Source organism: Desmodus rotundus, chromosome 8 (genome assembly GCF_022682495.2).
Source record: "Desmodus rotundus isolate HL8 chromosome 8, HLdesRot8A.1, whole genome shotgun sequence".
Taxonomy (NCBI): domain Eukaryota; kingdom Metazoa; phylum Chordata; class Mammalia; order Chiroptera; family Phyllostomidae; genus Desmodus; species Desmodus rotundus.
In genome coordinates this window covers 97232644-97244971 of record NC_071394.1, presented here as the reverse complement: position 1 = coordinate 97244971, position 12328 = coordinate 97232644, and the positions used below count along the sequence as shown (strand labels likewise).

General features: G+C 44.6%; 1 protein-coding gene and 1 pseudogene across 5 annotated transcripts in view; one reads left to right on the top strand and one right to left on the bottom strand.

Annotated features, from left to right (window-relative positions):
• The first annotated feature begins 695 nt into the window (after window positions 1-695).
• The window catches only part of TMEM40 (transmembrane protein 40), a 33958-nt gene continuing 22325 nt past the window's right edge, over window positions 696-12328 (top strand). For 3 of the 5 annotated variants that reach the window (XM_045192435.2, XM_045192434.2, XM_045192436.3), the window contains exon 1: window positions 5436-5561. The gene's annotated coding sequence lies outside the window, so the exon portion shown is untranslated. Of the gene's footprint in view, window positions 838-5435; window positions 5562-5661; window positions 5681-12328 lie in introns of those variants that run through there. The other 2 variants (XM_045192433.3, XM_024556777.3) reach the window with 2 other exon arrangements.
• On the bottom strand, window positions 3224-3700 carry LOC139441104 (large ribosomal subunit protein uL23 pseudogene; annotated as a pseudogene).

Sequence of the window (12328 nt, the reverse complement as noted above, 5' to 3'; positions counted from 1 at the left end):
ATGGTTAAATATTAACTCAAACTCCAGCGTCTCTCCCCTCCCCAGAAGCTGAAAGTTACACATTTCTAATCTTTGCTTGGTCTTTCTGATGACCAGCCCCCATCCTGAAGCTATCCAAGAGCCCACCAAGAATTGCTTCATTAGAACAATAGAGGTCTCCATCACCCAGAAAATTTCAAGGGCTTTAGGAACTCTGTAAAATGATCCCATCATCTCCATCATCTAAGGAAATTACAAGGGTTTTAGGAGCTCTTTGTCAGGAAATGGGTGCTCATAGTAGGTGCACATTCTTTCCCCCTTACACCTACAAGGCATAATTCTCAGACCTCAGAAGTCACTAGGGAGTTCTCATCAGCCTGAGGGATCTCATGGCCTCATCACAAGAATGCCAAGGCGTAGCGAGGCCTGGCAGTCCAGCACCAGTCTGAGCACCTTATACAAATAACCTCACCACGGATAGGGGCTGCCTTCTCTCCATTTTATAGATGTGGAGACTGAGGCCGAGCTGTCTGTTGTCTCCAGAGTGCACGTGCTTGCTGAGTCAGGTGGGCCTCAGGCTGGCAGCTCTGGAATGCAGGGAAGCTGGATGCCAAGCTCAGCTGCTGAGCTGGCTCCCCAGGGCTGTCATGGGAGGTTGTCTCATGAATTAGCCCTTCACCCTCCATCCCTCCACACATAGCAGTGAGGTTACCTCGTAATGGAGCTGAGCTATGCCTCCCTTACTCCTCTGGCAGCTCTTCATGGCCCTGGAGATCTGCTTGCAGTGGAGAGAGGAAATGCCCTGAGGCTGTGCCTCCATCCTGTGCCAAGTTCTCATACAACCAGGTGTTGCAGAAGGTAAACTCTGTATCTTCTCAGGGAGGGGAAGTACTTTAACCTGTGACTAGCAGGCCAACAGATGGTAGTGGCTGATTTTTTTGGAATGCCTACTATGTGCCAGTCATTGAAACCGTCATATGATAGGAAGTATTATTTAGTCTAGTGATTCTTAAACCTGAGCAGGCATCAGAATCACCTTGGGGGCTTGTTAAACTACAAATTGTTGGTCCCACCTCCAGAGTTGTGATTCGGGAGGACTGAGATGGGACCTGAGAATTTGCATTTCTAAAAGGTGCTACTGATGCTGCTAGTCCAAGGACCACATTTTGAGAATAACTAATTAGTTCAACTTCCTTTTTCCTGCTTACTGATGGTCTTCAAGTTTCTTCTTATGTACCACTAGGACAGAGGTTTCGTTGCCTATTTTGTCAACCTATTTCTAAATAGTTCTTACTGTGAAGATATGAATTGTTTGTGTGTGTTTGTGTTGGGATGAAAACTAACTCCATTGGCTCTCCCACGTGGCCCACTCTCTCTGCCTCCAGACCATGATGTCATCGCAAAGGAGCAATCGGAGGGGACTGAAGACTTACAATTAGAACAAAGGTCTCCCTCACCCACCATGGTCCATTGACCACCAAGTCCTGTCCATTCTAATCTCTAAATAAGTGCTATCCAAAATAAATATACTGTGAGCTCTATGTACCTACAAAAAATTTTAGTTTTCCAGTAACTACATTAAAAATAGCAAAAAGGCCCTGACTGGTGTGGCTCAGGGGGTTAAGCATTTTCCGCAAACCAAAAGGTCGCCAGTTCAATTCCTGGTCAGTGTGGGGGGGGCCCGCCTGCAGAGCACCCCTATCCCTGTTCCATCATGGATGAGAATAAGTCTACCAAGACATGGTCTGCTTGGGGAGGAAAGGTGGCCAGTCTCTCAAAGGAGAAGGGCCATGAGCATGTTCCTCGATGGACTTTTATTGGGTTCAGTTGCACAGGAATCAGGTAAAACTCATCATTGTCAGGCAGTAATGATCAAACAATAGATAACATTCAAAGAACTATGAGGGCTTATTCTGAGTCAGGGTCAGTTAGCTAAAGGGCTATAAAACTTTGGGAAATAAACTCAATTCATGCTTGGAGCCTTATCAGAAATTTGAGGACATTCTTAGCAAAGCAGTTTTCACAGGATCTTATGTGTTCTTTCTTAGGCCTGATCGCCCCAGGGAGCCACCTGTTCCTGTGCAGAGCTGTACTGGCCTCAGGCATTGATTCAAGCTTAAGTCAGGAGGGGGATGTAAGGCAGCCAAGAGATTAGGAGACCTCTTGCAGACAGAATGAGGACTCAGGCTATGTCAAAGATGAGGGGTGAGGGTCCATCACCCCCTTTTCCTATAGCCCCCCAAGTCCTTCCCTCAGAGCCCCTTCGTGACCATGCCTGTCTTAGGTCGTCCCTCCCTTGAGGAATCTTACCAGTCTTTGGCTAACCAGCCATCTGCCTGGGGCCAAGCAAGGTGAAGTAGAATGGGGCAGAGGCCGGTGCCCCTGCCAGGAAGATCAGCTTTGTCTCCTTAGTGGCTTATAGTCCCAAGGTCTCTTTACTCATCCTTAGCCATGCGGTGTTACAGCTTCTGAAACCAGTCAGGGCGGTTCCCAACAGGTCAGGGCACACGCTTGTGTTGCAGACCAGGGCCTCTGTTGGGAGAGACGACCTATTGATGTTTCTCTCCCTCTCTTTCTCCCTCTCTTTCTCCCTCCCTCTCCCTTACTCAAAAAATAAATAAATAAAACCTTTAAAAAATAAAAATAACAAAAAGAAGGAAGTAAAACAAATGTTAATAATATATCTTATTTATCAATATATCCAAAATGTTATCTTTTTAACAGATAATCAATACAAACATTCTTAACAAGCTATTGTATATATTTTCTATTCATACCACATTTTGGAAATCCAGTGTGTATTTGAAACTCACAGCACATCTCCATTCTGACCAGTTGCATTTCAAAGGCTCTATAACCACATGTGGCTGGTGGCCACTGTTATGGACAGTGCAGTCACCTTGACCCTGTCCTTCCTTCCCCTGCAGTGGCTTGCACTCACCAGATGCCTGCCGCTCACAGCTTCCCCACTAACCCACAATATGGCAGCCAAATTGTTGTCTAAAACTTAATTTGAACGTGTCCCTCCTGCGTGGCTCCCATCACTCTAAGGGCAATGTCCAGTCTTCTTGGCCTGGCCTCTGAGGCCGTGCCTCTCTCACTTTCCCTCTCCCTTCCTTCAGCCCCCAAGGCCCCTGCTCTCCCACTGTACTGAATTGTTTGCAGATTCTCAACACACAGGCGCCACTTTGTTTTTGTTTGCAGTGTAACTTTTTATATTGAGAATTAGCCAGCTGGACTCAGTTTAGATGATCCCAATCTTGTTGGCAACGTCCAAAGCATCAGTCAAGAGTCAGTCAAACATACGCCGCCTTCTCTCCATCACATCTGATCAGGGTGTTGACCTTAGCCTTACCAATGTCACAGAGCTTCTTCACAGCCTGTTTGATCTGGTGCTTGTTGGCCTTGACATCCACAATGAACACAGGTGTATTGTTGTCTTCTATCTTCTTCATGGCTGACTCAGGGGTCAGGGTGAACTTGGTGATGTCATAGCAGCCATGCTTGTTTCTCCTGGGGGTGCTCTTCTGAGGATACTTAGGGCTGCCTTTGGAGCCACAGTGTCTTCAGTCATTGGAATATGGGTGACTTGTAGATCTTCTTTTTGTGTGTGTGGCTGTGATGCCTTTCAGCATTGCTTTCTTTGCCTTCAAAACCTTTGCTTGGCTTTGGCTTTGGTGGGGGCAGGGGCTTCCTTCTTCACTTTGGGCACCACCTTCATGAAATGAGCAGCGCCCCCTTACCTCTCAGCCTTTACGGTTGTGCCTGTGGTTTCCTCTGTCTAAAATGCCTTTGGAATGCTTCTTGGGCTGCTCTTTCAGGTCATTTATTTATTCGACAAAATTAATGGAGCACCTGCTATGTGTCAGACAGTGTCCTAGATCCTGAAGCAAACAAACACATAACAAGGAATATGCATAACAAGAAAATACATGGTACAGCAGATGGTGCACAGTAAGGCAGGCTGAGAAGGAAAGGCTATAGGTTTCTACTTCATTCAGGGTGGCCAGGGAAGGCAGCTTAGAGAAGGTGACATCTGAGTTGAGACATGAAGAAATGAGGAAAGGAGCCAGGTAGCTGTCTGGGGAAGAGCATGCTAAGCAGAAGGAAGAACCAGGGCAAAAGCCCTGAGAAGGGAGCCTAACTGGAGTTTTTGAGGCACATCCCAGTGTGGCTGGGGCAGAGTGAGAGAGGAAATCATAGGAATTAAAGTCAGAGAGAGCAAGAGGTGGGTGGTAGATTGTGTAGAGCTGTGTAAGAACTTGAGATTTACTCTGAATGAGCTGGGAGCCATGGGAGGGTGCTGAGTGGAGGAGATATGACGTGAGCTGAGATGGGTTTTAACTGGATCCTTTTGGTTGCCGTGATGACGGCAGATAGTGGGCTGAGAGCAGGTGCAGAGAGACTAGCAATTGTATTGTCTGGACCAGGGTGGTTGGCATGTAGAAAAGGGGCCAAATTCAGGATATGTCAACAGTGAGTCCAACTATGCTTTAAAAAAAGAAGATTTTATTTATTTATTTTTAGAGAGGAGGGAAGGGAGGGAGAAGGAGAGGGAGAGAAACATCAATGTGTGGTTGCCTCTTGACCTGGCCTGCAACCCAGGCATGTTCCCTGACCAGGAATTGAACCTGTGACTCCTTGGTTCGCAGGCCGGCACTCAGTCAACTGAGTCACACCAGCCAGAGCCCAACAATGCTTTTCAGATAGGTCAGATACAGAGTATGAGAGGGCAAAGAAAAAAAGGATGACTCCAAGATTTTGGCCTGAGCTTAAAATTGATGACTCTTCTTCTAGGAAGCCCTCCTGGGAACCCACAGCTCCTGGGGCCTTGCTGTTATGGGGCCTGTTGTGGCCTTTTCCCCTTTGGCTTGGGTTCTCACTGGGGCAGTGTAGCCTTGCTTATTGTCCTACTTTCAGAGTGTTTGATAAGTGAGTGAGAGGCAGAGGCAGGCTGAACTGGGGCCACTCTGGCCTTACCAGTGAGAGCTTGGTCCCCAGCCGCCCCTTGGGACTTGAGTTTTCCCATCTGCACCAATTTCTTCACCAGGAGAGGGCACTGCCAGTCTGCTCACAGGAGTCCCTAGCCCCTTGAGCCCGCCCACCCCCAGCTGCTGTATGCCCAACCTCACCCTTTCCAGTGGCATCGGTTGGCCCACATGGCTGGGCCCTGAGTCAGCCTCACAATTCAGGGACAGGGGGAACTTGAGGGATGCCCCACCTCCTCCCTGCCCAGAGCTTAGCACAGCCAAGAGTGATGCAACTGTCCCCCATATCACTTCCCCCTGGAGAAAGATGGCATGGCAATGGCCGAGGGGGTGGTTCTTGGGGGTATGGTTGCCCCATTGGCTGCTCCTGGGGTTTCATAGGGAAGAGTCGAGTCAGACAGGAAGGCCTGGGGCTGATAGCACTTGCAGGAAGGAATGCCGCTCTGGCGAGCCCAGGGACACGTCACGCCCCGCCCTCTCCCCGTCACAGGGATGTGGCAAGCCCTCTCTTGCAACCCTCTTCCCCTGCCCAGCCTGGCATCAGCACAGTCCACACACAGCTCGCCTTGTACCTGACAAGCCTTGGGACCACAGGTAATGGGACATGGGGTAGGGTGAAGGGTTAAACTTCAATAGGTTCTTCAACAGCCTGATGTTTTGTGGTTCCTAGATGGACTTGGATTTGAATTCCAGCTCAGTGTCTTCCCATCTGGGTGAGCATCTCAGTCTCCATCTCTTAGAAAGTCAGGGGAGGGTGACAAATATTCACCCCCCTTGGTTGTTTTGAGGCTTCAGGCAGGCAGAGTAGGTACCCAACTCCTGATTCTGTCACTAATTTGCAATGGGACCTGACCCTCAGAAAACCCCTTGACCTCTCTGAGCCTCAGTTTCCCCATTTTTGCAATGAAAAGTCTGACTAGATATCTAAAGGCTTCTCCCACTCTACCCTGTGGGACCAAACAGCTTTGGAGGGTGAGGGTGTGTCCCCTCAAATCTGCCAGCAAGCAGAGGCAGCCACCCTCTGTCCTCCCCTTGGAAACTACCCTGGTCCAAGCCTGTTAGATGTGAAGGACAAGGCCAGTTGTCTCCCCTGTTCAGGCTCAAAGGCACCTTTGGGGCAAAAATGCTGAACAAGATCTGGGCCCAGGGAAAGGGGGCTGCCTGTCAGAGGCTCACCCAGGTGGTATGGCCTAGAGGGGAGCCCCCACCCACCCCAGTCCCAGCACCACCTTCCCCTCCACTCCCAGGCTGTCATCCCAAATCAGAGGAGCCATCCCTGCTCAAAGCATCCCGTCTCCTCAAAGGGGGTCTTTGGGCCTCAAGCCAATCTGTTTTCCTTTTAAGGGGGACAAGAAAGATTTTATATAGTCTAGTGCCTATACTTTTTTAAAAAAAATAATTTTAAGATTTTATTTATTTACTTTTAGAGAGAGGGGAAGGGAGGGAGAAAGAGAAGGAGAGAAACATCGATGTGTGAGAGATACATCAGCTGGTTGCCTCTCACACACCCCCTACTGGGAACCTGGCCCATAACCCAGGTATGTGCCCTGACTGGGAATAGAGCCTGTGACCTTTTGCTTCTCAGGCTGCTGCTCAATCCACTGACCCACACCAGCCAGGGCCCGTGCCTATACTTCTATTGTTTTGTTTAGAAATTAAGAGAAAAGTTGAGTCAGGAGTGTGTGTTAGGGGAAGCTGTATTGAGTAAAGTGTGGTGTGTCCTGTTTGGGGTCCAAACTAAGCAGATCAGTAAATAACGAGACTCCCTCCTGGCTCTGAAATTCCTAGAATTTGGGCTAGTGTAGCCATCCAAGACACTAGGTTCCTATGCCTTGCCGTTCCCGAAAAGCCACCGTGCTGGGCATGGCCCTGCCAGCAGCCCTATCTTGCTTTCATAACAATCCTGTGCATGAAGTCCTTTTTAAAAAAGATTGACAACTTTGTTAAGAGGTTATGCACATGGCATAAAATTCACCCCTTTAAAGTGTACAATTCTGTGGTTTTTAGTATATTCACAAAGTGGTGCAACCATCACTACTGTCTAATTTAGAATATTTTTATCACCCCCAAATACCCCCATACTGTTCGGCAGTCACTCCTCATCTCCCCCTCCCCCTGGCAAGCACTAATCTGCTCTTTGTCTCTGTGGATGTGCTTTTTCTAGACATTTCTTATAAAGGGAATCATACCATAGATGATCCGTCCTGACTAAGCATGATTTTTTCAAGGTTTGTACATGTTGTAGCATGTGTCAGCACTTCTTCCGCTTTATGGCTGAATAATACTGTATTGTATAACTCTATCACATTGTGTTTATTCGCTCATCAGGTGATGGACATTGGGGCTGTTTCCGCCTCTTGACTATTAAGAATAATGCTTCTGTAAACATTCATGTACAAGTCTTTGTGTGAACATAAGTTTTTAATTCTCTTGGTTATAGATCTAGGAGTGGAGTTGCTGGTGATATGATCAATCTATGTTTAACATTTTGAGAAACTGTCACATTTTTCCCCAAAGCCTCTGTACTATTTTACAATCCCATCAACTCTGTACGAAGGCTCCAAATTTCCACATCATTACATCACTTGCATTTCTTATATCACCCATCCTATTAGGTGTGAAGTGGTATCTTATTGTGGTTTCGATTTGCATTTCCCTAGTGACTAATGATGTCAATCATCTTTCAATGCGCTATTGAGCATTTGTGTATCTTCTTCAAAGAAATGTCTGTTAAAATCCTTTAACTCTTTTAAAGTTGGGTTATTTGTCTTTTTATTGTTGAGTTGCGGTCATGCCCATTCTTCCAGAGGATTCTGAGGCTCCGAGAATGGATATGGCTTTCTGAGGCCTTCACATCTTCCATGGGTGGAAGTAGGAAGTGAATCCAAGTCTGTCAGACATTCAAGAGCCGGCAAGCTCTTTCTGTGCACTGAATACGTCCTTCCTGGTTTCTGTTGTTGCCAACTACGCGCTCGCATGCATGGGTGTGTGAGAGAGAGGAGAAAGGGGAGACAAAAAGAAACACTGAGATGAGAGAATGAAAAACAGGAGACTGGACTGGCTCTGTTTAAATAGGCACACATCTTGGGGGGTTGGAGTCAGGGAAAACCTTTTAAGACTTTGTGATTTCTTCTCATTAATTTTCAAACATTTAGGGGGCCTCAGAAATGTTTATTGGGTGGCACACTCCCACCTAGTTTTCTTGGTCCCTAAATCTGAAATAAATCTGATTAGACCCTAAAACCCAAACAGGGGCTAGCATCCCCTAGTGTCTAGCTGGGTCACAGTTTTTGATTGCACTCTTCTCCAGAAAAATGCTTTAGGGACCCCCAACATACACATGTTTATAGATATAGAAATTATATACAAGTACTGTGGACCATTAGCTAATGTCTCAAGGCCCATTATGCACTTGGAGTGAATTTCCTCACTGATGATAGAGAATGGAAGTTCCCTTTTCATTATTATTATTATCATTATCATTATTATTTCAGTAAACAATTATGTGCGAGACAGATACCATTCATTGTTTTCATCGCGGTAACGTGGCTGATGTAGGACTTGAACTAGGGGTGAGGGCGGGTCTGTCTCCCACATTTCCTGCTGCTTGCTTGTACTTTCTAGATTAGAGTTATCTCCTTTCGAGGTTCCTTTGCAGGGACTCTTTGAAGCCACTTGTCCACGTTATGGGGGCTGATCCAGTTAGAGCTGTATTGTTTGATCCTCAAATGTACCCAACCCAGCACAAGTATACCGCAATATGTCAAAATGGGCCGAATGTAGAAAATGGAAAATGTGACCACAGCAAACCCATCTGTATTGTTGAGCTTCCCACTGGCCCCTGGGGACTTATGGCCAAGGGGGCACATCAGAATTCAACTGTATACTATTAACTATTTTAAGTTAAAAGGTGAGTAGAAATAGATGAACTAAGATTTTCCTCCTGTACTTTGGAGATTATTATTTGAGAGATTAGTAGGTTCTGAGCTAAGGTCATCTAAGCCAGTCCCAGCCATTCCTCAGCTCGCCACCTCTCATGGTAGGTGCTTGTTACCACCCCAAAATAGATGTCGTTTTAAGAAAATTCTTTTGTATAGTGAACTGGCACCTGTCCTGGTGGCTCCCCAAGGTCCTCACCCCTCCCTCTGGGCTCATAGCCCCACCTGTTTCCTTGTCCTGAAGGAGTCCTACAGAGACTTGGGGATAACCACAAGGTCTGCCCATGCAGTGCTCACCCCTAGGCTGAGCACCCTGCTCCACCAGCCGCTTCTGTTGGGTGTGGTGTCTGTACCCCCACATCCTCTGGATTCTCTTTGTTCGTCCAGATCCTATTCTATGCAGGACCCAGGATTGAACTCAGGATGGGGATGGTGAGATGTGGCTCACCTTCTTCACTGTAGACTCTGTGCTTCTATTAATATGACCTAAGGCTGTGTTAGCTTTACTTTGTAGCTCTGTCACCTTGCTGGCTTATGTCGCACTTCAACAAACATTGATTGTGTGTGTATCTACTATGTACTAAACACTAAAAAAGATATTTGTGCTAACATTTACTTACCTACTTTTCCGAGTATCTTTGAACAGTCATAGGTCTTTCTGTGTGAAAAACTTCTAACCAAGCTGGGTCCACCCATCCTTTTTCTGAACAAACTTGGTTTTGTCCCTTTGTATCCTTTCATTTCAGCCTAGGCAGCACCCTGCACTCCTCAGGGGCAACCAAGGCCCTGGCTGCATCCTTGGGGGTTCTGTGGCCACAAGGTTCACCCAGATTCGAGACAGGTCCATCTAGTTTGTGGTTAGCTGGCTGGGCAGTGTGGGTTGTTTTCTCACTATTAAATTACCTGGACAAACTGGGGACAAAATGATGGAGGAAGTGGAAACTGTGGCATGTTCCTTCTTTCCCTCATGCTTGGACTTCAGCCTCAGATCTGAGTTCATATCCAGGCTTCTTGCTGTGTGGTCTTGGGCAAGTCTGTTTTCTTATCTGGGGCTCAGTTTTGATCTCCCGGCCTCCCCTCTGTAGAACTGTAGTTTAGAGGAAAAGAGAGACTGCCATCCTGGGAAGCTGGGGGAGAAGAAGGGGGTAAGGCAAGTCTGGAGCGGGAAGGGGAAGGGTGCTGAAGAAGAAGAAGAAGAAGGGCTGAGAACAACTGGAAGATCTTCTAAAGGAAAGATCAAGATTTTAAAGAATCTCTTCTGGCTTTACATTATTTCTCTAAGCTCTTCAATTCAGCACTTTATGACTTTTAAATTTTAAAAAATTTTCATTTACATCTTGTTTTTGTTTTTTATTTTTCAATTAAGTGGATATTCAATATTATGTAAGTTTCAGGTATACAGTATAGTGATTAGGCATTTATATCACTTACAAAGTGATCCTCCTGATAAGTCTAGTACCCCTCTGACACCACACATATAATATTATTACAATATTATTGACTATATTTCTTATGCTGTACTCTACATCTCTGTGACTATTTTGTAACTGCCAATTTGTACTTCTTAATACCTTCCCCTTTTTCACCCATCTCCCTAATTCCCCTTCCATCTGAAAACCATCAATTTGTTCTCCATGATTTTTTGTTCATTTATTTTGTTTTTCAAGTTCCACATGTAAGTGAAATCATAGAGCAGTTGTCTTTCACTGTCTGACTTATTTCACTTAACATAATATCCTCTAGGTCTATCCATATTGTTGCAAATGGTAAGATTTCATTCTTTTTTATGACTGAGTAATATTCCATCATATATATTACCACATCTTCTTTTCCAATCATCTATTGGTGGACACTTAAGAAGTTTCCCTTTCTTGACTATTGTATATTAAAATGTCTTTCTTTGTCTCTTGCTATAACCTTTGTTTTAAAGTCTGTTTTGTCTGATATAAATATTGCTACCCCAGCTTTTTTTCATTTCCATTTGCATTAAATATCTTTTTCATCCCTTTATTTTATTTATTTTTTTCAATTATATTTCACTTTCAATATTATTTTGTATTGGTTTCAGTTATATTGCATAGTAGTTAGATAATCATATACTTTATAAAGTGTTCTGCCTGATATTTTCAGAACCCACTTGGCACCATACATAGTTATCATAATATTATTGATTCTGTTCCTTATGGGTAGAATCAATACTATTACGACTGTTTTGTAACTGCCAATTTGTCCGTCTTTTTACTTTTAGTCTGTGTGTCTTTGACTATGAGTCACTCATAGGTAGCCCACATAGATATAGGTCTTTCTTTCTTCCCCATTCAGCCACACTCTCTCTTTTGATTAGAGCATTTAATCTATTTACATTTAAAGTAATTATTGATAGGTATGTAGTTGTTGCCATTTTATTGTATTTGTCTTTTTTTTTCTTCTTAGTCCTAAAGAAGAAGTCCCTTTAACATTTCTGTAATACTGATTTGGTGGTGATAAATACCTTTAGCTTTTTCTTGTCTAGAAAGCTCTTTATATGTCCTTTGATTCCAAAGGATAGGCTTACTGTATAGAGTAATCTTGGTTGTAGGTCATCATTTTTTATCACTTTGAATAATTTCTGCCAATCCCTTCTGGTCTGCAAAGTTTCTGTTGAGAAATTATCTGGTAGTTTTATGGGAGCTCCTTTGTACATAACTGCTTTTCTCTTGCTACTTTCATGATTCTCTCTGTTTTTAACTTTTGGCATTTTAGTTGTGATGTGTCTTGGTGTGGGCCTCTTTGGGTTCATCTTGTTTGGGATTCTCTGTGCTTCATGGACTTGTATGTCTATTTCCTTCATTGAATTAGGGAAATTTTCAGTCATTATTTTTTCAAACAGGTTTTCAATCCTTGCTCTCTGTCTTCTCCTTCTGATACCCCTATGATGTGAATGTTGTTATGCTTACTGTTGTCCCAGAGGTCCCATCAACTATCCTCATTTTTTGGATTCTCTCTCTCTCTCTTTTGCTGTTCCACTTGAGTGTGTTTAACTACATTGTCTTCCAAATCGCTGGTTTAGTTCTCTGCTTTATCTAATCTGTTCTTGATTCTCTCTAACATATTCTTCATTTCAGTACTTGTATTCTTCATTTCTTACTGGCTCTTTTGTATAGTTTTTATCTCTTTGTGTAAGCTTTCACTGAGTTCATTTATTCTTCCCCTAAGTTCATTGAACATCCTCCAGTATTTTGAACTCTGTATCTGGCAGATTGCTTGCCTCCATTTTGTTTAATTCGTTTTCTGGAGTTTTGCCCTATTCTTTCATTTGGGACAGGTTTCTTTGTTTCCTCATTTTGACTGCCTCCCTGTGTTTGTTTCTATATATTAGATAGAGCTGCTGTGTCTCCCAGTCTTGGCAGGGTGGCCTTATGTGCCCAAGGGCCTCGGATGGGT